Below are 23,552 nucleotides of genomic sequence, written 5' to 3'. Positions count from 1 at the left end.
GGCTTAAAATAACGAAATTGAAACAAAACGCAACAAAATTACTTGGTTAGGTTTAGTAAAAAAAATCATGGTCTGGCTTAAAATGACTTTGGTTGTTACATTATTAAGCTACGGATGTATATTTAAATATGTGAACATTGATTTTTAGTTTCAAACCGGAAATGAACAGCGGTCTCCTGGGTGGAAGTCCTGTTTGTTTGACCCATCTTCCACCCCGACCTGCCTATGTGGACTTCCGCTGACCAACATTACAAACATATTTGTGATACGTCAAAAACAAACATAATCCGCAACAAAATATGTTTTTCCTTCGAAACATAATTGACAATACAATTTAGTTGTACGGGAACATAATTTTTGGGAGACAAGGCTGCTGTTTCAGGACTGTTGCCATCATTTGCACTGTTGTTGTTGGACTGTTAGCATTGTTAGCTGCTTCCGCGGATTCAGCCATTGCCATGTTGAGAGCCGTGTGGAGGCAATAGATAAGCTCTGTATTTTTAATTAAGCATCTTTAAGACTTGTATTTAAAAAAAGTCCCATCATTGCTATCAATGATGATAATCTTGCCTTAAAGAGGATCCATTTATTATTTGGAATGTGTTGTATTTGCTTTCAACTGGTCACAAAAACATCCAAAATGAAAACCCAAATGAGCCAGCCTCCACACCAGGACAGAAGAGATTTTTTATCTTGTTTATTTGTATTTGCATCTTTTTGTATTTGGATGGAATGAACAGTACAAAGAAGCTGTTTTCTGCGGCTCGCTTACCCGCCAGCACTGCCAAGGGAAGGCTAATAAAATGTCATCAGAGTGAAATGAGAGTTAAGTGGAGGGGAAAAAGCTGAATATTCACACTCATTTGGCTGACACCTGGGGGACTGCAGTCACTCATGGCTGCATTGATATGCATTGTATTATGTGCTCCTCACCCCGTTCACATTGACAATCAACAGCTTTAACACCTTTGCTTTAATTTAATTAAAGCTGTGATTGTCAGGGTGAAAACTTGATTTGCACATATACACGCATTCACGCGTGTGCTTGCCCACGCATATGCACAAAACACAAGGGTCATTGTACATGGAGGAGGGCCAATTATTTCTGTATGGATAATTAGACAACTTAAATGGTCGTCCAAGCAGAGCAGAGCGGACGTGGGCAGAAAAGTGTCAGCCCAACACATTTTGCATTGGGTCTCAGTCTACATTCAAGTTTGGAAAGCACCCCTTTCCGCAGGTGGACACCCTCAGGCTTTATCTCCTGGCCAGAGCCGAAGCTGCCTCGAGGCTCTGAGCTTGGATCAACATTCCCCTTTCTAATTCCCTCTGGAGGGAAGATGCAAACTCAACCTATATTGGTGTCTAGAGTAAGAACATTTTCCCATCCAATCTAGTGCCCCAGTGAAAATGGATCAATGTTTTAAATCGAGAAAATGTATAGGTTTTGCATTGGACCTGTATGTTTGGAAAAAAAACATATAATATGAGTTTTCAGGCTCATTACATATGCCAGAATAATGAAAACGTCAATGTGGCGTATCGTGAAAAAAATACAGTTTAAATTCAAACATAAATGCAATATGTTTAGCATTCAGTATATTTACTGAAAGAGATATCGCATACTGAGCCCCACATAGAGATGCAAAACAAATGGATCAAAGTATCAAACATTTCTCAAACCCATGTTCATGTTTAATCTTTGCTTAAACGATGGTCTTGGTGGCATTTGTGGAACATTAAAGGACCGCAGATACAGCAAGCTGATGAAAGTGCAGTCAGGTTTTTCTAAGCGAGGGGAATCACTGAGCCATTTTCTTCACCCTCTTTCATTACAGACTGGTCTTTAATGACCGCACCGATCTGTTGTCAGTTCGCTACATTTCCATGTCATCTCAGCTTACTTAAAATACACGAATAAATCTAACAGGACAGGCTTTGCATTCGTGGTGTGATAATAATTCCATTTTGAAGGAGAAATAAAGTGGCCGTTTGTGGTTGAACTTAAAGGAACAGTGTGTAGCATTCAGAGGGATCTATTGGCAGAAATGTAATGTAATATTAATAACTATGTTTCCTTTAGTGTATAATCACCTGAAAATAAGAATCGTTGTGTTTTTGTTACCTTAGAATGAGCCGTTTATACCTATAAAGTGGGTCCTCCTCATGGAGCCAGACGCCATGTTGCTACGGTAGCCCAGAATGGACAAACGAAACCCTGGCTCTAGATAGGGACATTCATGTTTTTGCATAGGCCACCGTAGTTCCCCGACACACTTGGCATACGGGAGAAGTTTCAGTTTATTGAAATCTGCAACCTCACCGCCAGATGCCGCCAGACGCACTGCACCTTTAAGCTTCATTCATATTTCTGTGTTAATGGGCCACGCCATACGTACAGCGGCTACGTGCATAGGCTCTATAGTATCTATTCTCAAGTGGGCTGATCAGCAGAAGTACTGCCAAATGGTAAGATTAAATCAAAGATTACATTTTTTGGTAATTTGCAAAGCTAGTTATTTTATATCTAAATGTGCTCAAGAATTCACACAAATAAAACAATGTTAAATTAAAATGCACAATTTCGGTGACCAGTTAGGTTTGAATATGACCACACCAATTACGACACATCATCAGGTAGACAAAACGTGTTTGCAACTGTTAGCTAGCTAACGTTCCCTCGGCTGCAGTAACACAAAGCGTGTGGTGAGGAAAAATATGACACTGAATACATGAAATCTGGATTCATAATCATTACAGCTGACCGTGGCATAACACTTGTTTACAGCCCAGTTTATTTATTTTTTCTAATTTCTGTTTTTTTTCCTCATTTATTGGGGAAAGTGGTCCTCGGAATTTTTCAGGAGTGGGCCTTACGTTTCAAAATGTTGCGCAACCCATGCTGGGCTATATGCCGTAAAGCAGATGTTTGCCTTCTCAAAAATGTAACTTTGGGGCTTCAGCGGCTACAGATATACCACAACAATTGTGACTGGTCAGCATGGGCTGCTTGTGTTATCTCCTACAAGTTTCTGATTCTGGTAGAAATTGTTGAGAATGAAGGAGATGCAAGGAAGTTAAAAATGCATGCATACACATAATAACTTCCAGCCTGATAAAAAAGTTTTAATTTCTCACTTCTTTTAAGTCATGCACTATCGGCAACTTTGTTTCCAAGAAATTACTTTTTTATACTTTGCCAGAGCAAATATGTTTGTCAGTGTTTTATCATTTTTATCAGCATAATGAAAACTAATTAAACTAACTAAAAAATAATTTGCTTTCCTTCAATATCTGCTCTTAGTAAAGCATAATTAATGTTTTTGTCAGTTATGTTTAGGCACTCACAGCACTTGCGGACCAGTGTAGCAATGGAATATGATATTATTATTTTATCTAGTGTATAATCACCTGATAATATGATTTGTAATGTTTTTGTTACCTTAGAATGAGCCGTTTATATCTTTATATGGAGCGGGTCCTCTCTTCGCGGAGTCCGCCATGTTGCTCCGCCATGTTTCTACAGTTGCCCAGAACGGACAAACCAAACTCTGTTAACTTTACCTGCTTGGGCCAGAGTCGATAACGTTACTCGCTGCTGTCGCCGCTGCTCTCTCTCCCTCGCTTCACCACTCACTTCCCACATACACACACACACTCTACACGCTGGCTCTGCTCCAAATGGCTCTGGAGAGGGTCATTTGCGTTTTCACGTCGGACACCGTAGTTCTCCAACACGCTTGGCACACAGAAGTTGGTTGCAATCTCCTCACCTCACCGCTACCGTCATATTCTACACACTGGACCGTTAAGGTTATGGTTAGATAATGGTTTTAAACATTGTGTGTTCATTAACAGCTATATCTATATCTTTATTAACATTTAACTGAAACCAGCTCACTAACCTTAACCAAAGTGCTTTTTCCTGCCTCTTGCCCTACTTCACTCAGAAAAAACTGTGCCACTCAGCAATTGCATCCCCTGCAAAACTGTATTTGACAAAAAACAAAAAAAAATAGTAGAATAGAAATGTAATTTCTAGATGACTGGGTTATTATCACCAGAGTTGCCAAAAAGGGAAGAAGATTAGCTTTCCATTCATTAATAATATGGTCAGGTGGTCAGCTTTTCACTTCTGACAGCTCTGACGCCCACAGCTGATAACCTTGCACTCCTTACTTCTTGTATCCTTGTCTCCTTGTTAAAATGTGAAACAGAATATGTAAGCTGAAAGAGTTGAGGACTTATATTATTATTCGGATATACAGTACAGTAGCCTATATGTGTTGCAAAGAGGATTAATCCTATTAAAATGACAAGGAAGACTGCTTTAATGACTTTTTAAATGTTAAAATTCCCTCTCTAATGCTACCCCCAAATTAATGTTGCTTTTATAATTTTCAGCGTCTGTAATCCTCCCACATATATGCAGGATATGTACACACACACGCACACACGCACACACACACACACACGCACACATATATAGGCCTCACACGCACATTCCCCGGGGAAGCCTTCCCTTCGCTTTCCAATTCTCACCTACTTCTGCTTTCTGTCATGTGTGTCTCATTTGTCACAACATTCACATGTTACACTTTGCTTCAATTTGATGTGTGAGATGCAGTCAAACCTGAACACCAAACAAGCCCCCCCCCCAAAAGCACTGTACATTTCACCTCCCCCTCAAAACTGATAGCCATTCTGTAAGGAACAAAACAAATGAGAGCTTTGTGTTTTGCGTTTAGCTCTCGTCCCACAAGTTTCCTACTGGCAGCATAATGATCACCTTTACGAAAATGGCAGGTTAATCTAACCCTAAATTTATTTTTCTTTCTCCTCTCCTCCTCTTCTTTTCTTCCTCTCCCTTCCTCCCCACACCAGGTGAGCATTGGCGTTTGCCTCCATCCTCTCATTGTGTGCGTTTATCCTTTTTAAAACTCTGTTCATCTCAAAAGACTGCATTTCCTTTAGGTTTTGTAGAAGCAGAGTGCATGGAGTGAGGAACAATACCTCCTCCTCCATGGCCTTCTGCACCCCCTGAAGGAGCCTTATCTTTGGGATTGTAATGTAATGAGTGGCCCCTTGAAACAAAAGGCCTGACAGCTCTAGCAGCTCTGTGGCTCCCCGGGACCGCAGCATTGTTATTAGAATCCCCAGGAGTGTTTGTGCGCAGGCACACTCTACCCTTCGGCAGCTTCGTGTCAACAAGATCCAACTAAAAATAATGCAAAATATCACAAACTAATAATAGGGCAGAAATACCATCAAAATTAGTCTTTCAAAAATGCCATTACTGGAAGCTTTGCTGCATGTGTTAAGTCAGACTAAAGAGCAATTTTCCACATGTGGACATAAGTGAATTCATCATAGCCTGGGGAGCTGTTGCCCTATTTCAATGTGTCTGTGTTGACGGATGACACAAGTCAGCTATGACTTAAACTTTAGCAGCAGACATCCCAGTGTTGACCTCTCCACCTCCCCCCCTCATATTGTCCTTGTCCCCGGTGACAATAGGCCCCCAGCGGCTCTGACATTCATCACCTGTTAGCTACACTCATCCATATGAATATGCCACTCAGTTCTGTTCTCCGGCCCGCAGGAGGATTTCAGGGCACGGGGGGATGGATTAAAACAATCAAGAAAAAACATCCTCAACACTGAGAACCAATTGTGCGAGATAACAGACCTCATCCACATTTCGGATCAATTGAAAACTGAAAATCAAAAGCGCTTTACAATTTGCCCTTTCAATCACACACACTGATGGCAGCGAGCTACTGGCCTGACCATTAGGAGCAATTTGGGGTTCAGCTTCTTACCCACTCAGCGTATCGTCATACCACAGTTTGTATGATCTCTTAAGAAAAGTTATTCCTCATTTTTCGTGTGTTTTCCTACAAATGTCCAGCAACACGTGTCAATTTCCACTCATTACATGCATACAGTCTTTTCAAAATGAACTTCCGTCTTCAATGGAAACAACTTTGTTAGGTTTAGTCGAAAAAACTACTTGGTTAGGTTCAGGAAAAGATTATGGAAGTGGCGTTACTTAAGTACGGAAGTTACATGACAAACCAGTCAACGTTTGGGTTTAAATGCGGAAGTAGCGTAACTTAAGTCCTCACAAACACCGGTTGTGTCTAGAAGGTAACCCGCAAATAGTGAAAACTTGTGAAATCTTGTGAAAACTTGCAGAAAATTCCTGTGAGATTCGCTGCCTGATGACCTATCCTATAACCATTCGAGTTCAATGCCTAAAGGCCTAGACACACCAAACCGACATCAAAGAACTAGCGGCGATGAAGGCCGACTGTTGCGCTTCCTCACGTCGCATTTGTCTTAGTTGACAAGTTGCATCTGAACACACTGCAAAGACTACAGCCAACGGCCAGTTAGCATGTACATTCTGCGTCTGCGTGAGATGAAATAACTCTCCCCATCAGCAGGTTGCTGTATTTGTCATTCAAAAAGGGAAACGGGATGACCAGGGACTGCGGATATACACGGCGTTGTTATGATACGTGCATGAAATAAAGCGATGTCTGCCGACCATTTTCACATCACTCCCCGTCGCCACTTAGCTTCATTCCAGATGGCCATGCCGTTGTGAAAATATCCGTGTATTTAAATGATCAGATGAGATGAAGCCTTCTGTGTTTTTCCTCTTGACTTTACTCATTGGCTTGCTTTCCTCACGTTTCTCTTCTCGTGCACTGATTCGCTTAAGCTGAACAGCCAATCATAGTGATTTCTATCATCGACAGGCGCCGATTCAACATGCTGAATCGGCCGAAAAAAACAACAATATGCAGAGCCGACGATGCGGGACACACTGCAAAAAATAGACCGACAGACGCTCGCCTACGGCCCCAAACTGTCCAACGACCGGCCATCGGCTTGGTGTATCAGGGTCTTTACACACGGGGTTGGGGGTGGGTTGTCACAATTATGTGGATTACATACAAATTGATTTCATCAGATATACAGTAATATGGATTACAGTGCATTTCTTTTCGTAGGTATCTCTACCAACAGTATATGAGAACAGCCTGACACACTCTACCTCATGAGCCAAAGCCATCTCAAAATGTTCTCTTTTGTCTCGATTTTGTAGTTTCTAGCCATGTAGATATGTTTTGTTTTATTTACCAAATGTTTTAGGACATCTGTCACTGAGATTTCTACTAGACTACTTTCTGCCAAAGCAGTAGTCCCTCTGAGGACTGTTGACAACCAGGTGGATTATTCAGAGTAACAGGAGCCCTGATGTTGCTTTTGATTTTTTTTTTAAGCACTGCAAACAAAATCCTTCTCTTTTCCGTTGTACTGTATAGAAAATATATATATATATATATATATATATATTTTTGTAATTTGGGGTGAACTGATCTTTCAACAGATGATGGTGGTAATGCACCAATTTGTTGTTTGCCAGCTGCAATAGATGAAAAAGGGCAACCCGGTGGATGTGGATGGCAAATGTTTAGAAAGTGTGAAACCCACTTGACACAGCAATAATATTCCATAAATACTGGAAATGTATTTGTTTTTTGAATCAAATTCTGCCACATTCTGCTGCTGTATCACAACTGGCAAAGTGGCATCCGACGGCATCCGAGTGGCGATGAAAGCAATCCGTTGTTAAAAGCTGCATGTCATGTCGCTGCCTCTCCAGTGTGTTAGGTAAATATTTCATATCTACAAGCTCCTACGTTTTGTGAGTGACATTCTTTATGAGCTAGTGAGCCACTCACCAACACAATTGTGTGTGTTAGTGTGTGTGTGTTGGGGGCTGCTTTGTTTTGCTAGCTGACAGCTCCCCTCCCCGTGTTGGGCCTGGCAGATGTAGAGGTGTCACCATGTTGATTAATTGTTTACGGTCACCTGTCTGCGTGGCTGCCTGTCTGCCATGTCGCCGTGTGCTAGGGGGATTTAGGGTTGTGGGGTCGGAGTGAAAGGGGGGGTGGGTGGATGGGGGGGTGCAGCTGAAAAGGTGAAGGAAGAGGAGACGACAGAGGGACGGTGTGCGGGAGCTTGTGCTCGTGTAAATGATGCCATGCTACCAAACCCCGGCGTCTTCCGCCGTGTCTGCTCCGAACAGCAGTGTCGTCATGTCGAACACGAATCCCAGCTAGCCGGGGCCTGGCAGGGCCCTGTGCCGCTACGCTGCTCTCTGCGGAGGGAAAAGAGGAGGGGAGCGAATTCTAAAAAGAGAGGAAAAAAGACAGAGATGAGGAAGTTTCGCTTTTTTCAAATAGATGGTATTTAGCACAACTCCTCCTGCTGGGTAAATTAAAACCCCTGACGATTGTGTGTTGTTTATTCAAAAAGAACCGGAGCCTCTCAAGTGCCGTGAGGAAATTTGTAATTAAGATTTGAAAAGCCAAACAAAATAGCCATTGCGGCAATGTAATAGTGGTTGGCGTGAGCACTGTGACACTCCCATTGGTTAGCGCTTCTGTCCATCAAAATCCCATTTTGAACACACATCACTAGCATATCTGGTGTAAAATAATGATTAATATTTGATCAAATCTGAGCAAAGAGGTTTAGTCCATTTAAATGAGATTTGAGATTCGTTCAGCAAATGATTTTTTGATCTTTTTTGATTTTCCCTTTTGCTGTTCTGTCTCTATTCTGCGCTTTATAGTTGGAGGATATTAGAGGCATGACATGAGGAGGCTTGACAGTGCTGTTCAGTACCATAGTTTGCTGTGCCCTCATGTAGAGAGACAGACACACTGGACTTCTGCATCATTGAGAACACATATCCTATTCGGTTTGAATGGCTTTTGATTTAGCCCATATTATCCATTACTTACTTATTCATAGGCCACTAGGTTTTCTTCCCTTCCATCCATTCAAATCAATATTGCAGAACCCAGTTGTGAGTGTGGGTTGGGGTTTTCTTCAAAGTGGCAATTCTTCCAACCATCTGCGCCTCTCTCTCTCTCTGTTTCTCTCTCTCTCTCTCTCTCTCTCTGCACGTTTTAAACCCGCCCTTAGTAACAAGCCACGGAGCACCAATCTGTGCCGTGATTCGGCCAAACCCTGCCTGCCGACTGGGAAGGAACATCATCAAAACTATTCTGTGTTGCCATGGAAATAGAGACCTCAATAAGTTCATCTTTTTCATGTGTTTCTTTTTTTTTTTTTTTTTTTTTCGGGGGGCTTGCTTGGCATTTGGTTGGTTGGTTGGTTGGTTGGTTTGGATGAGTGGCAGAGCTGCAAGCTGTTCCCCCCTCAGTGTTTTCTCATCCCGCTTCTTCTGCATGTAGCGTGCGTTTATTTATTTAGTCATCAAACATCAAGAATAATCATTTTCCAGCTAGGTGTGATTCTGTTTGTGTCTATTTGTGCATGCACGGTGTAAATGCATATTACAGTGTGTGTAGCTGTATTGAAATACGTAGAAGCAGGTGGATCAGCTTGTGAATTTGAATAAGAAGAGTAAAAATGCTCAGCTGCATGAATGGAAAGGAAAATGGGTCAGCAGAATACATTTGCTACAAACAATTTGTGTGATAGATGTTGTCAACATATAGGTTCTATTGCTCAGTTTTCTCCTGTATTGTGTGCATTTGACTCTGAGTGCAGCACTTGTGTTCAGCATTGATGTCTTACCGTATCAGTAAGTAGTAGTAGTAGTAGTAGTAGTAGTAGTGGAAATGGGTCCTTTTGAAGTAACTGGATCTCCCCCTTACACAAGGAGAATACAAATGTATGTTAGGCATGTCGGCGTATACAGTTTGTGTGCGTGTGTGTGTGTGAGAGAGAGAGGGAGACGAGAGGAGAGAGAGAGAGAGAGAGGAGATGTGTTCTAGGCATGTCACAGCCATGTATGATACAGCTTGATCAGATGGTTTCCAAGAAATTCTCTTTGAAGTTAATATTATTCATGTGAACTCTGTGAGGTAGTGAACGCCGGCTCTCAGAGGGGGAAACGTGAGAGATGTCTCAGTTATCTCCACCGTTCAAGCCCTAATTCACAGAAGAAAAAAACACTGCAAACTGATCTTTAAAAAAAGAAAGAAAAGAAAAACAGAATTTGGGGAGGAGTACCTAGTTCAGGGCGTGCTGGAACAGCTATATTCCATGTAATTGGACAATTAAAGTGATATCTTGGCATCTCTCGCCGCCCGCTCTGAAGCAGAGGAAACGAGAGCTCGTAATGTATTCCGACCCTCGTCTTGATATGACTGTTGGAAAATAATGCAACGTAACTCTACGTGTCTGTGTGTGGTGAAGCAAGCGTGTTTCTCGGCCTCTGAACTACTTTGCGGTGTTAATGTGATTCCGTTTGAGATGAAAGGCAGTGATGGGGTTCTGTGGGTTATTGCTGCAGAGAAACGGGGAGCGGTGGTGGCCAATTAGATCCTGTAAAATGGCTTGAAACACTGCGAGTGGGTTTTTTCTTTTCTTAAATTCATCCCTGCACTCAAGGATTTTTTTTATACCCATGACAAGAGGATGTTACTTATTTGTGCACTGTCTTGTGAAAAAAAAATCTGATTAACAGAGGCTTTAATTACGTTACTAATTAGATTTGATTAGGATAATTCATTTCTTATCTCTCAGCTGCTGTTAATAAAAGGAAAAGGGAAAATGAAAATCATGTTCAACATCACTTTTAATCCTCTGATCCAGCCAAGGTGAAGTGAGGGCTGCTTGTGTGTGTTATTGCTTATCTTTGCTTGTAATCAGGACTCCACTTCTATTTCCAAAGCTGACCCTAACTAGATGTGGCTGATAAGGCGGGCCCGCTAGATGCATCTGTATGCCGGGCCCATTGTGCTGCAGAGGAGAAGGGATGAGAGGGGGGAACAGAGAGAGAGAGAGAGAGAGAGAGCGGGGTATAGGCAAGAGGGAGGGAGAGAGGGGTTGCGTTTGCTTGAATCTCTCTGAGGGCTGGCTAACCCCCTGCTCCTTTCCTGAAATGGAGATGTTATTACATTAGCAGCTAAAAGGGTTTATTCACAGTTAGTGCAGTTTAGGCATGCAAATGGAGGATTTCAGTGTTCTGTGTTGCCTGGAGGTATAGGACAGAAAGCACAGGAGATTTGCAAGGATTAGTTCCACAGGTTCCTTTTATTATGGAAAGAACCCTCCCTGAATAAAAGGGGGAGGAAAAGGTGAGTTGAGGAGAAAGGATAGAAGAGAGAGAATTTAGGAGGGATGTTTTTTTTTTTCCTTCCTTCACCACATTAGCCCAGTTGTGAGGTATACGTGAATGATTTTTGACATCTTGACTCTCGCATGTTCTGAGGTTATGCACACAGGGCTGCTATTTTTTTTTTTTTTCGCCTCCGGCTGCCGTAACAGTTGGTAAACAGTATGCAACCCCCACGCCTGCCCTCCTTGAAGGGTGTGTGTGTGTTTTTCTGCATGAGCACGTGTACCGTGATATGTCTCACTAAACCCAATCCCGAAGCCCACTCTGAAATAAGCGGCGGTTATGATGATGAGGCCTTTTTGGCAAATTTTACAGTGCACGCTGCTCGGTGCACATGAAATGGAGGGCGGCGACCCGTTCAGATCACTCATGTTGTGGGCGCGTGTCTGAGGGACTGCGGCGCTGCAATCTGATATGCTTGAGTTGTAAAGTTAAAGCCTTCATTATCTCGGCACGAGGCGTAAGGTGTCACCTTCACTGGACCTGACACGTGCACGCTCCCCTAACCATGGGAGACCACACACACACACACACACACACACAAGTGTACATATACAACTCAAACCATGGGAGACAAGGTTGAGAGATGAAGGCTTTTGAGGAAGAGATAGACAGAAAGATTCTGAATTAATGGTTGATGGAAAAGCCAAGGTCAGTCTGGCTTGGGTTTGCTCTGGTGGTCAAGGTGATGGGTCCTGTTGGAGGCAAAGGGACACACACACACACACACACACACACACAAACACACATAGAGAAGGCCAATGGCAAATGACTCAGGTCTGTTGTTCAGCAGGGAGGAGAGAGTGATGGCGAAAATGAAGGAGGAGATTGATGGGACTGTGTGTCTCAATCAGACTCTATGTGATGTCATCTGCTGAACCGCCATCTATACTTCACTCAAACTATATTCTCTAACTTGTTTCTCTATTTTTTATTGAGTAAAGTAGATACTAAATTCAGTCTTTTATTTTGAAAAGACATATTTAAAATACAGAAAACACTGTACAGCCCTTTTACGAACTGTAGTAAAAATGTCTTTGACAATGGATGTGTGTGTGTGTGCGTGTGTGTGTCTTCCGTAAGCTGAGCAGCGGCCCTTGAGGTGAAGTGGCCTGTTAAACCCGAGACGTTGCATGAGAAAAGAAAGTGTGAGCTGTAGAATAAAAGCCTCTCTCTTCTCTGCACCAACAGCAGTCATCTGTCCTTTCTGGCAGAGCCGCTCTTTAATTGTCCGCATTTGGATGCTTTAACGCTTGTGCTGTTAGCAGCCATTAACCACGAGTGTCCTCACACAACTGTGAAGGAGAGACAAAGACTGCAAGTCGTGTGAGACACACACACACACACACACATACGAATTAGCGTAATCAAACACAGTAGATATCTTTTGCAGGCCGTCTTGTTAACAAGACAAAATGGGTAAAGTTGTCTTAGAGCAATGTTATGTCCAGTTTTCTACATGGTTGGTATAGTGTTACAGAACAGCGCATCATTTGTTAAAAGATAGTTTTACCCCAATTGCAAAACAATAACCTACCTTTATGCAAATAGTTAAAATCCTATTTGACCAGATTTTGAATGGACTTTTGTTTGTGGCATTAAAAAGTTACTTTTAAAAATCCAATTACGACACAATGTCCTGGATTTTCCACTGAAGAAATAGTCTCTATGAACACTGTTGATAGGTGGCAGCAGAAATCGAAGACACAGATACCTGAAAACGGACGTGAATAAAACAAAAACTGTCTCAATGGTCAGATGCTGTGAAAAAAAAGAGTATTTTGGTGAACTAAACCTTTAAGTGTGTGCGTAAATATTAACGTGAATGTGTACGTGGATGTTCACATTCATCAATACGTTCGTGTAAAGGTCTTAATGATAAAGATAGCATTATTTCATCATTATCATCAGACTCCATAATAAATTAATTTATCTTGATAAATATTGTCATAAGGAAAACACACATATACATGAGTTTATGCTTTCATGACAAAGGACCTCACGGTCGTCCAAGAACTATTATAAACACATAAAAGAGGTATGTTGGTTGCACTGGGTGACATATTCCTTCACTGTAATGTACACAGCTTCTCAGCTTGTAAACACAGAACCTCATCCCTGAGCATGCTCAGTGACGTCGGCTGGACGAGGAGCTATACTCTCAGCATGATTAAAAATGCATTCAGAATAACTGTCTGTGTTCATTGTAATGGAGTAATAAAGTGTCTTTAACTATTTTTGGGATGACAATGACCGTTCTGTGGCGCAGAGGCTGCAGCTGCACAGACAATTCTACGCCGTAGGATAACTTCATTGTTGGTTTTCGGTCTTTTTCAGGAGATTTGTTGTTAAACATAAAAAAAGATAGAATCCTGCCAGCTTCATCCTTTAAGGCGTGCTTTCATTTATATTCATCAGACACTTTTCTCAACTACTTTCGGTATGTCTGCTGAGTTTAACGGGCACCTCTCCTAGAAAATTGCAATGCAAGAAAAACACCCTTTTGATTTTTTACGTTTCTTTGTGCTCCTCATACCCAAAATTCCAGGTGCTATAAAAAATGAAAAAAGAGACTATTTTATTCCTGCACCCATCACTAATTCCTCCCCTTCAACATGCACAAGCCTTCACAGACACAAAACGTTTTTTTGAACACACACTTCCCAGGCCAGGTGCCCTGGGCCTGGATCCAGTCAGAACAATAGTGGAGCTGCTCCCCCTGCTGCTACTAGATGGAAACTGCTTCTGGGCCCTATCCTCTGGGCTCTGTGTGTGTGTGCCTGTGCATGTATTGGGGAGAGTTTGCGTGCTTGTTTTGCGGGTGTATGCAGCGTGCACATGTTTACCCAGCTCTCCATCCCATCACATTACACAGTGGGTCTATTTTGCTGCATCCTGCCACAAATATGTATGTGACCTCACCTTCCATTCTCTCACCCCTGTGCCGTTTGGTAACAACAGCTCCAGCATCTGCTAGCGATTGTTTGTGGTGGCTGACTGTTACCCCTTCTTGTCTGCCTGTCCCGCTATAAAAGTCTAATGATCCTGTGTGAATCTTTTTTTTTTTTCGTCTTTGCGTGAGCGTGCGTTTTCCCCGTGCGTTTGTATACATACACACTGCTCAGGATGGTTACCGCCATCCGCAGTTTTACCTTAATTGGATGAGAATGAAAACAGATTATGGAGGGAAAACAGACATTTGCACTAAATAAAAATTAACCTTGGTAACACTTAGGGCATGGAAAATCCAGCACTAAGGAGGATGTTTTCATTAAAGGGCATCTCTACTTTATTTCCCTTTCTTTTATTTTCCCTTTCTTGCAGTATACATCCAGAGAGCTTTATTGCCATTTACATTTTATCAGCCATATGGTCACCTGTCATGTTCACATGACCAAGTGATCAAAGGATGCTCTTTGGTTTAATTGTTCCCCACTGTTAGGCTTCAGCCAGGAAGGACTCTCTCCATCTCTACTTCAGCAGGTGGCGTGTGTGTGTGTGTGTGTGTGTGTGTATGTGTGTGTGTGCAAGCATGGATGTGCATAATTCTACAGTGCAGCCTGTAAATATTAGGATAGTTTTGGCTCCATATACTCCAGAATGTTTTGGATCTGGAATGAGATGATACTATGAGGTTAAAGTGTTTTTTTTAAGGCTGTTTACTTTGGATTAAAAGTGTAGGAAATGTTCATGTAGTCCCCCGAAGGCTAAAAGGGGCAACAAGTCTGTTTACCCAAGCGGAAAGTCAGCGTAATATTTTAAATTTAAAATGAAATGTACTGAAGAACCGGCGCAATGGAAAGTTGCCCTTATACTGCAGTAGTTACAAAAAGAAAAAGGTTTTTCTGCCTGCCTACGCAGTCTCTTCAAACATCCCAACACGTGTGTCTACAAATACTAAAAAACCCTTTAAATTATTATAATCAGGTTGGTTTTTGCATGCCTTTGTTCGGGGATTAAACCCCACTGTGTTGTAATTCTGAGCTGAGTCTGCTGCGGTTGCTTTGCCCGGTGTGAAGTAGAGGAATAGAGGCCGGTGCCTGAAGTCAGTGCTCCATGACAGTGCTGGGTGAGTGTGGGTCAAAGGGAGGAGGGTGTCGGGGGGCATTGGATGGGGAATGGGGGTGGGGGTGGTGGGGGTTACATGGAGGCTCACTGGAGAGGGTGATGAGGAGGAGGCTTTAGTTGGAAAGGGGCTTTGAGCGGGCCGAGAGAGATTCACATTGATTGGGTTTTAATTTGGTGGAGGGCCCCCCCTTCGACCCCCTACACCAAGCTGCACCCATCCCCCTCCATCCAAATCCCCCCCCGACACACCCATCACCCTCCCCCCCTTCCTGTCCCGATGAGAGTGAGGAGTTGAGGAGTCGGGGTGGTCTGGGTGGCTGGTCAGAGCCAGCTGATAGGAGTAAACTAAACTCAGCAGGCCTGTTGTTTGTGTTTACTCTGTGTGAGAGAGTGAGTGTGTGTGTGTGTGTGTGCGTGTGCGTGCGTGTGTGTGTGTGTGTGTGTGTGTGTGTTTCCCTCAGCTGAACAGAACAACCCTTCTATTGCTTCACATGTTCCAGCACCTTTAAAGGTTCCTATAAAAACACAATCAATCACGGTCTACTTTCACAGGTGGCCTAAGCACATCACTCTTTGTGCCCTTGCTCCTCTTTTTCCCTCCTCAAAATGTTACATTACATGTACCATTATTCGTATTATTTTCCATTATTATATTACCTTTACCCGCTCTTCCTTATCTCCCTTTAGTGAAGCTGGTGGCGTGTGAAAACCTGGTGTTGAAAGAGCTCTAAACAGTATCAGGACATTTAAAGATGTAGTCTCCCCTCCAGTATTTGTTTTAGCAATCTAATCTCAACCCTAATCTCTGACAAGTTTTCTTTTTCTTCTCTTAATTTGCCGGCTCAAAGAGGACAGAGGTAGAGGTCTAGTCTTAATTAGGTTAGTTATCTGTGCGCCAAAAGGATAGAGTTCTCTCACCAGGACTGTTTCAAATTAACCTAATTGGATTTTTAGGAGAAACTCAGCAAATAGTCCGGGTTAAATAAAGAGTGGGACATAAAGGAGGGAGTTCACGTGAACTGTGCTGCGTGAACCGAGAATAAAAGCCCTTTGGAGGGTCATGTTCAAGGTTTTCCTTTCTACTTTCTCTCAACAAACAGCAGAGAAATGCTGCAGGCTTGCTTCAAGGAGCGCTGGCCTGGCCAGGGGCACGGGAAGCCTGTGTTGGGGCCCCCAGCTCAGGCTGAGCTAACAACAGGGGAGAGAGAGGGCTGAGGCCGTGGCCACAATAAGGCACATAAATCTGAGAAAGCACACATTTAGAAAAAATAACACAAAACAAAAACAACAACATGATGCCAACATCTCCTCTCCTTCCTCATTTGGTTAGCAAACAACTAAATTGTGCATCACAGCCATTGCAGCAGCATTTAGGCCTAGTCTTTTGCCTCAAGCTCTCCATGTTTGCTTTAGCAAAACAGAACAAATGTAGGTCTAAGACATATACTGTAATCAATTTATCAATCATAATGCACTGTTATAGCCAACAGCATAATTCAAATTAGCTCCTTCTCGGCCAATGTTACTGCAACATTATAATTCTGCCTCTGTTAATGCATCAGTAATAAATCTTTATATAGCAATATAATGCTCAAAATAAAGCCATTGCTGAGTTTTTACTGTTAATATCTCTATTGGCCTACTTTAGTTTGTTTTTGACATATTTTTCTATTTTTATTATGAGGCCAGTGGATCCAACGGCTGCAGGGGGGCACTAGTTTATCTGTTGTTCACCCTCCATTCAAATGAATGCCTTCCGGTCTTTTTGAATCCGAAAATGTATAGTAAAGTTGTGTACGCAGAAATTGTTGCACCTTTAAAAATAAATACAACCTCACATTGTGTCAGTCACGTTTACACACTGACTCTGAAACTTTCGACCGTCATTAAAGTTTTTGGAACAGGTTTGATTTTCTGTGTTTTTTCGCATCCGTCAAATGCCAAAAGAGGGTTGTTTGACCACTCAGAGCCACCGTCTGTGCAAACTTCATCACCAAAAAATGGTCTGGTCTGGTAAAGTCAAATCTAGTAAAGTGATTCACTTTACTAGAAGTCTCCCAGCCCAAAGCACTTTACGATAAAGAAATAAAAGAATACAGACTAGCGCTATCCATTGCACCAATGTAAAAAAGCTTCAGTAGGCAGAACGTTTTTGGCATCATTGGGAAAAAGAATTCCATACTAACCTTTCAGCATATTGTAATTCAAGTGTTCTGGGAGAAAACTAGACTTCTGCACCTCATCATGGCTCTGTTTTCAGGCAAATCTACCCCGTGACACACAGGTCATTTCAGAGAGAGAGCGTTCCTATTGGCTGTTCATGGGCTGGTGGGCGGTGCTTGGTATATCCTCAACAGATCTCAACATGGCTGCCGGTTCACAAACTTTCTCATTTTACAGCTAAACAGTGCACCACAAGATATTTCTGAAAACATTTGAAATAGGCATTACAGTGACAGAATAATGATTGATATTTTTTCAGCGCAGCCTAGTTTGACCGTTTGAGTTCGCGATTAAAGCGTCTTGAGATAACTTCTGTTGTGATTTGACGCTATACAAAAATAAATTGATTTGATTTGATTTGATTTGATTTGATTTGATTGACAGTTGCTCATAGACGGCAACTGGACGCCAGACTCACAGCTCGGCTCTGATTGGTTGTTTTCCTCCGGTCTGTGAAATCTTGTAGATGACATTAGGAGCAGCGGAGGACAGAGAGGCACATTTTTTTCAGATTACCTGTCTCATGCACTACTGTCAGGATATATTTTATAAAAATAACTTTTTTTAAATAATATTTGGTCTATTTCTACCCACTGCAGCTTCAATTCAGTTTTGTCTCATATTGCAAAATTTTGCAACAAATATAATAATAAAATGCATCAGACTCAGTATACAAGCTTTCTGTGCACTATGTATCGGATGACGGAATAAAAATGCATACGAAAAATACGGACGGTGTGCAAAGGCCTTAAAGAGGGTAAATCTGAGAATGCTGTTTGCATGTGAAAAACTTCCATCTGCACTTCTGTAGTTTTTATGTCACTTATAGAAAATTGCATGTCCACACTGAAAAGTCAAATAACAGGAAAACCGCAAAAAATATTTTATATTCAGTTGGTAATGAAAATTACACCTACGTTCTGCAAAATCTGTTATGTTTCTATGTACCATGTAAATTCTGTGTTCTACAATTGGTTCTTTAATTTGAACAAGGTGGCAAACAAACAAAAACTGCATGTGAATAACCTCGCTTGGATTTATTTCCCACTCATATCAAAAGTCACAGGAATTATTAATAAGCTTTTTTTCCCCCTCTCTGATATTCGAATGTTATCAAATTAGCACTTCCTAAAGAAGCATGGGCTGCATTAAGAATCCCATGTTCCCCACCACGCTGAAGTGTGAAAATATTCCAGGGGGCAGTTTGATTATAACCAGAGCCGGAGGATGAAACTATTCCCTCGTTCAAGTATCTCAGGGTGAATTAATTAGTAAGAGGAGCAGTGAGACATGTGCCGTCCTCTACAAACCTGGTTAACATTAATCACAGGTGAAATGTATATCATGCTCGAATAGATGGGTTGCAATTTGAAAGGAAGAACAGTATAATGAATCATTATGTTTTAGGTTATGATAGAGGCCGTAGGAGACGTAGATAATGACGTTGATAAGAGTCTGAATGTAGAAACAAACCATATTGTTTTCTCAAAATAGCATGTGGATTCAATGTAACAATTAAAAGTGAAAATAGTTACCGTGTCCCTGACTGGCTGTGTCTATTGTGTGCAGCGGTGATGTATAGATGAGTTCATCAAGCATATTGATTGCTGCAGCAGCGATGCAGAGTGTGGATTTTTAATTAGCGCATGCTCGAGTGTGTTAAAACTCCTGCGCTCTGTCTGAGTGGAACCAAGTGGAACTGAGCACGTCAGCCGAGAACACAGCTCAATGTCCCCGCAACACGGCTCGCACCGGCACCGCGGCTGCCTCCGCTCCCATTCCAAACCGTGGATTAACTCCCTGTGTTCCACCCTCTGCCTCGAAAAGTAGAGGCCGCCATTTTAGGCCTGCCTGGTCCCTCCTGCCCTTCATTTTGAACGGGCCGGGCCCGCGGTAACCCCACTGTGTGTCCGAGCAGTTGTCCTCCCCTGAAGGTCCCTCTAAGGGGAGCTCCTTCGGACCCCCACAGATACTCATTCTCGGAGCTCATTTCATGTATCACATCTCTTCATAAATATTTCACAGTTCTGTGATCAAAGCCCACCTCTGTGAGCCCCTGTTTGGCTAATTGCTTCGGCTGAAAACAGTGTGTTCTAGTGCTTTGTGTGTGCTTTACAGTAAGCTAGCGCTGCAGAAATTATATCACAAAAAAAGATGTGGTTCACACTCATTCAGCTGCATTTCATAACCACTTATAAGCATGTGAAATTACATGTTCAGCTGAATAGAAGTAGCTATTTCTTTGTGTTTTCTTTGTTAAATGGAAGTTAACTTACTTAACTTATATCAGAAAGTCTTTTCAGCCACGTGTGGTGAAGTATCTTGTGTCTATACCTTATAATCGTGTATTTGGACAACGCTGGACAACAGCAGTGTGTGTTTCTGGTCCATATGCTGTCCACCTGTCTCAATAGTCCATTCGTCCAGCTGCAGATAGCAGAAGACTGCTGTCAAACCACTGCTTATTTTCCCTCTCTGAGGCCCACCCTGGTCTGCATACTGTAGGACGGCCTGGAGCTAACTAGCCCGTTCTGTCATACGAACCATCCGCGCTTTACTACAGGAAAACGGGCCGATGCATCGTAGTGAAGACGGTGATGATCTGAAGACGCAGGAGGAGGAGGATCGCGGTAATCGCAGAAGTTGTTGAGTAGGATGCGCTCCAAAAATATTCTTCTTCCCTCTGTCTCTAATTTTTGCATGGTTCTCCCTCTTCTCTGTGTGACAGTTAGTCAGTGGTCCAGGAATGCCCTCTCTCTCACTGCTCCCATTGATTCCTCAGCCGGCAGAGCGATGAAACAGCCGGATCACCTCGCCAGGGCTTTGCTGCTTTTCATGTTCCCTAAGTGCTTGGCTCTGTTCACTAAACTCTCCAGCACTGTTTGTTTAGACTCACTCATCAATCCAGCCGGGCTTTGTAGAGAAAGAATCCCCTCCCTTTTATCAATTGCTCAGTCTTCCCTTTTTTATTTATTTTGCATATTTGGAAGTGTATGTGAAAGTCCAGATTCTTGCCAGTGTTTGTCCTGCATGCCCTTTTGGCTCTGCAACTCCTCTGCCTCCATCTTCCCACAGCTTCCTCCACTAGTGGATCTCTGTGGATTAGGCCTCAGTGTCAGTTTAACCATCCTTATCGGTGCATATTTTCATTATGCAGATTGAGGGAGGGCCGGCAGAGCATCGCACACTGGGTAGGAGAGGATGCATGCTGCTGTTGTGTACCACTCTGTTTGGCACCCTCGCGGCTCTCCACACACGCCGCCCTCCCCGCGACACACACTTCCTCGCTGCAGTCTGTCACATTTCTTTCTACCGAGGACACATGCATGATGAGATCACACGCCAGGCCCTGGGGCCGGTGTTTATTATGTATGAGTGGGTTTATCCTCTAGGTGCCTGGTGTCCAGGTTGGGGGAAACCAGAGAACCAGGGAGAGGCCCAGCGTTTGTCAGCGGCTGACCGAGGGGTGGCGGGGGTAAGGCTGGGGCATGGGGCTCCGCGGCGCGGCAGAGGCCTGGTTCGGGCCTGGTTCATGTGCTCTGTGGGCTCCCAGGCTGGTGTGCTATAGCTCTCAATCTGGCTCTGCTTCAGACAAGCCTCCCGTGGAGGTCAGCTGTGCCGACAGCGAAACAGAGCAGAGAGGGAAGAAACGTGTTGAACAGCACACCTGTCCTCGCCACCGAGCGGGGAGTACGTCCCCTGCAGCACACCTATGGATAATGTGCTAACCAGCATTTGACAATTAGCTGATCTTTCTTTTTTCTCTCCGTCTTTCTGTCCTTTTTTTCTTTTGCTTGTTTTAAAACCTCTATTTTAGTCGTATAGTTTCCATTCAGTCTCATTTTTTCAGTGAGCGGAGGAGAGACAAGTTTGGAGGATATAGCGGCGGTCTAATAAAATGCCCGTCTCCATAGAGCAGACAGCTGAAGCCCTGGTTTGAGCTGGTCTTTGCTCCCCTGCTGGGTGTATTGATAAGCAGCACCGAACCCTGCGGTCAGTGTTTAATTGCATTATTTGGAGTCCTCTAGTCACCCTCCTCTCTCCTCCTTGATGGAAGGGGAGAACAAGTGTTTACTGGTATAGAGAAGAAAGGATCAAAAAGATATGCTGAGGGAGGGAGAGCACAGGCTAACACTCGGGAGCTGCGAGTATGATATTGACGGATAAGTGAAAGCTTCAAACCCATCGCGCTGGCTAATCCTGTAGCTATCGCAGTCATGTTATTACAACGGAGGGGAAGGCGGATGATCGAAGCATAACGGGGGCCTCGGCTTCATTCAGGTCCGACTTCACCGACCTCCCAGAAAATCTGTGGAAATCTATGACATCATTGTTCGGGCTGGCTTTTATCTTGTTGTGGCTTATCGTGCCCACTGTTCCAGACATTCACACATGCACACACACACATACACACACGCCTACAGAGGAGACTTCCAGCAGGGTGGATTAAAACGGCCTGCACACTTTGACAGACCTCAGTGGGCCCCAGCGTCTGTTCTGAGCTCTGATTGGGGACCTTGTCGGTTCTCCGGTGTAGGTGACACACATAAAAGCAGAGCGACACCTAAACATCATCATCTGTCGATCAGAAAAAGATCAACCACTGTTGAATCAGAACACTAAAATCCCTCCTTTCCATAATGTTAATTGTTAATGTTTAATTTACATCTATTACGGCGTAGTGCAGTGGGGCTAAAACCCCCTCCACCCCCTGAGAATCTTGTCTGTGTCCCATTGATAAACAGTGGGTGATGGGGCGAGACTGCTCCAAACACAAAAAGGGAGGTTAGAACAAGTTGCCATGCTTGAGCAGTGTTGTAAACCCCCTTTTTTCCTTCACCTCTGTACCCTTCCTCTCAGACTGATGATGTGTTTTTGTGGTGGCATCTGAAAGTCGCTTTGTCCACTCATCGTGCCCTCCCACGCCCCGGACCCTCTGTCTATACACACACACACACACACACACACACACACACACACACACACACACACACAATGTGCATGCACTTGCACCCACACACACAGAGGTCAGAGGAGAAGAGCATTCATTCATGTCAGCCAGCTGCACCCTCTTTCACCTGGTGACCAATCATGAATGGTCCCTGCATACAAGCATGGAACCTAAGCAAGGACCAACTAAGTATGACTCACACACACATGCACAGCAATCCACTTCTCGAAAATGCCTTCGGTTATTTGCCGCAGTTGCCTACCACACCTGCTCAAATTGTCAGACTGTGCGTTTTGTGCGACGGCGTGGAAGAGTTCCTCATTATGGCGGCCATTGTGCGTGTGCTTCTTTTCGGAGGAGCTGGGGTGGAAAGCCTACTCACTGTGGCATAGAATGGAGTGGCCATCATGTTCATTGTACAGTCTCCAAACTACACTGAAGGCATAGTGTGCTCACACATGCACACATTCACACTTGCAGATGACATGAAGCATATCCCCACTTCCTGGCACCCGACATTTCAAGGATATCAGGGCTAATTACATCATCAGCAACTCAAGCCACGCGTGTTTGCATGTGTGTGTGTGTGTGTGTGCATACGTGCTCAGTGTGACACACGCAGATCTGTGCGTGTGAGTGTCTGTCAAGTTTTAATGAGGCTCCTCAGACAGGGCTCATTGAACCTTTGGTCCGCCACTGAACGCCTCGCAGTTCTGATGCAGGCCAGTGTGTGCGCCGTCCCCCCCAAGAGCCACACAGGGACAAACACTGCTTATCAGATGGCAGAAACAGATGCACTTGCTTTCAGATAGATCAGACACCGAAGACACAAAGTGACGAGCATCGATCCCAAATAGTTCTGAAAGCGTCGTATATGTGCGGTTTTGTTTGTGGTTTTGTCTTACTGTGCGTCGCTGTCGATCTTGGAGAGTATGTGTATGTGACTGTTATGTGTGTGCCTAGGCATGTAACTGTGTGTGTGTGAGAGAGTTGTGGGGTCAGCGAGGAGTTCAGTGTGTCAGAGGTCTCAGAGCCCCGGCTCTTTGATTCCTCTCCCTTGCGGCTCGGAGAATTTCCTCTCCAGTTTCCCAGTGCTGAGCCCACGCTGGGCAAGGAGAGCCACGCCAGGAAAAT

At 43.5% G+C, this 23,552-nt stretch overlaps 1 long non-coding RNA gene across 1 annotated transcript in view; it reads left to right on the top strand.

The window, feature by feature from the left end:
• Positions 1-23,552, top strand: part of LOC141782836 (uncharacterized) — a 30,654-nt gene that overhangs the window by 592 nt on the left and 6,510 nt on the right. The gene's annotated exons all lie outside the window — the stretch shown is intronic.

This window comes from Sebastes fasciatus, chromosome 14 (assembly GCF_043250625.1).
Source record: "Sebastes fasciatus isolate fSebFas1 chromosome 14, fSebFas1.pri, whole genome shotgun sequence".
In the NCBI taxonomy this organism is placed as follows: Eukaryota; Metazoa; Chordata; class Actinopteri; order Perciformes; family Sebastidae; genus Sebastes; species Sebastes fasciatus.
The sequence above is the reverse complement of the archived record's forward strand: the minus strand, read 5'-3'. Positions and strand labels throughout refer to the sequence as shown.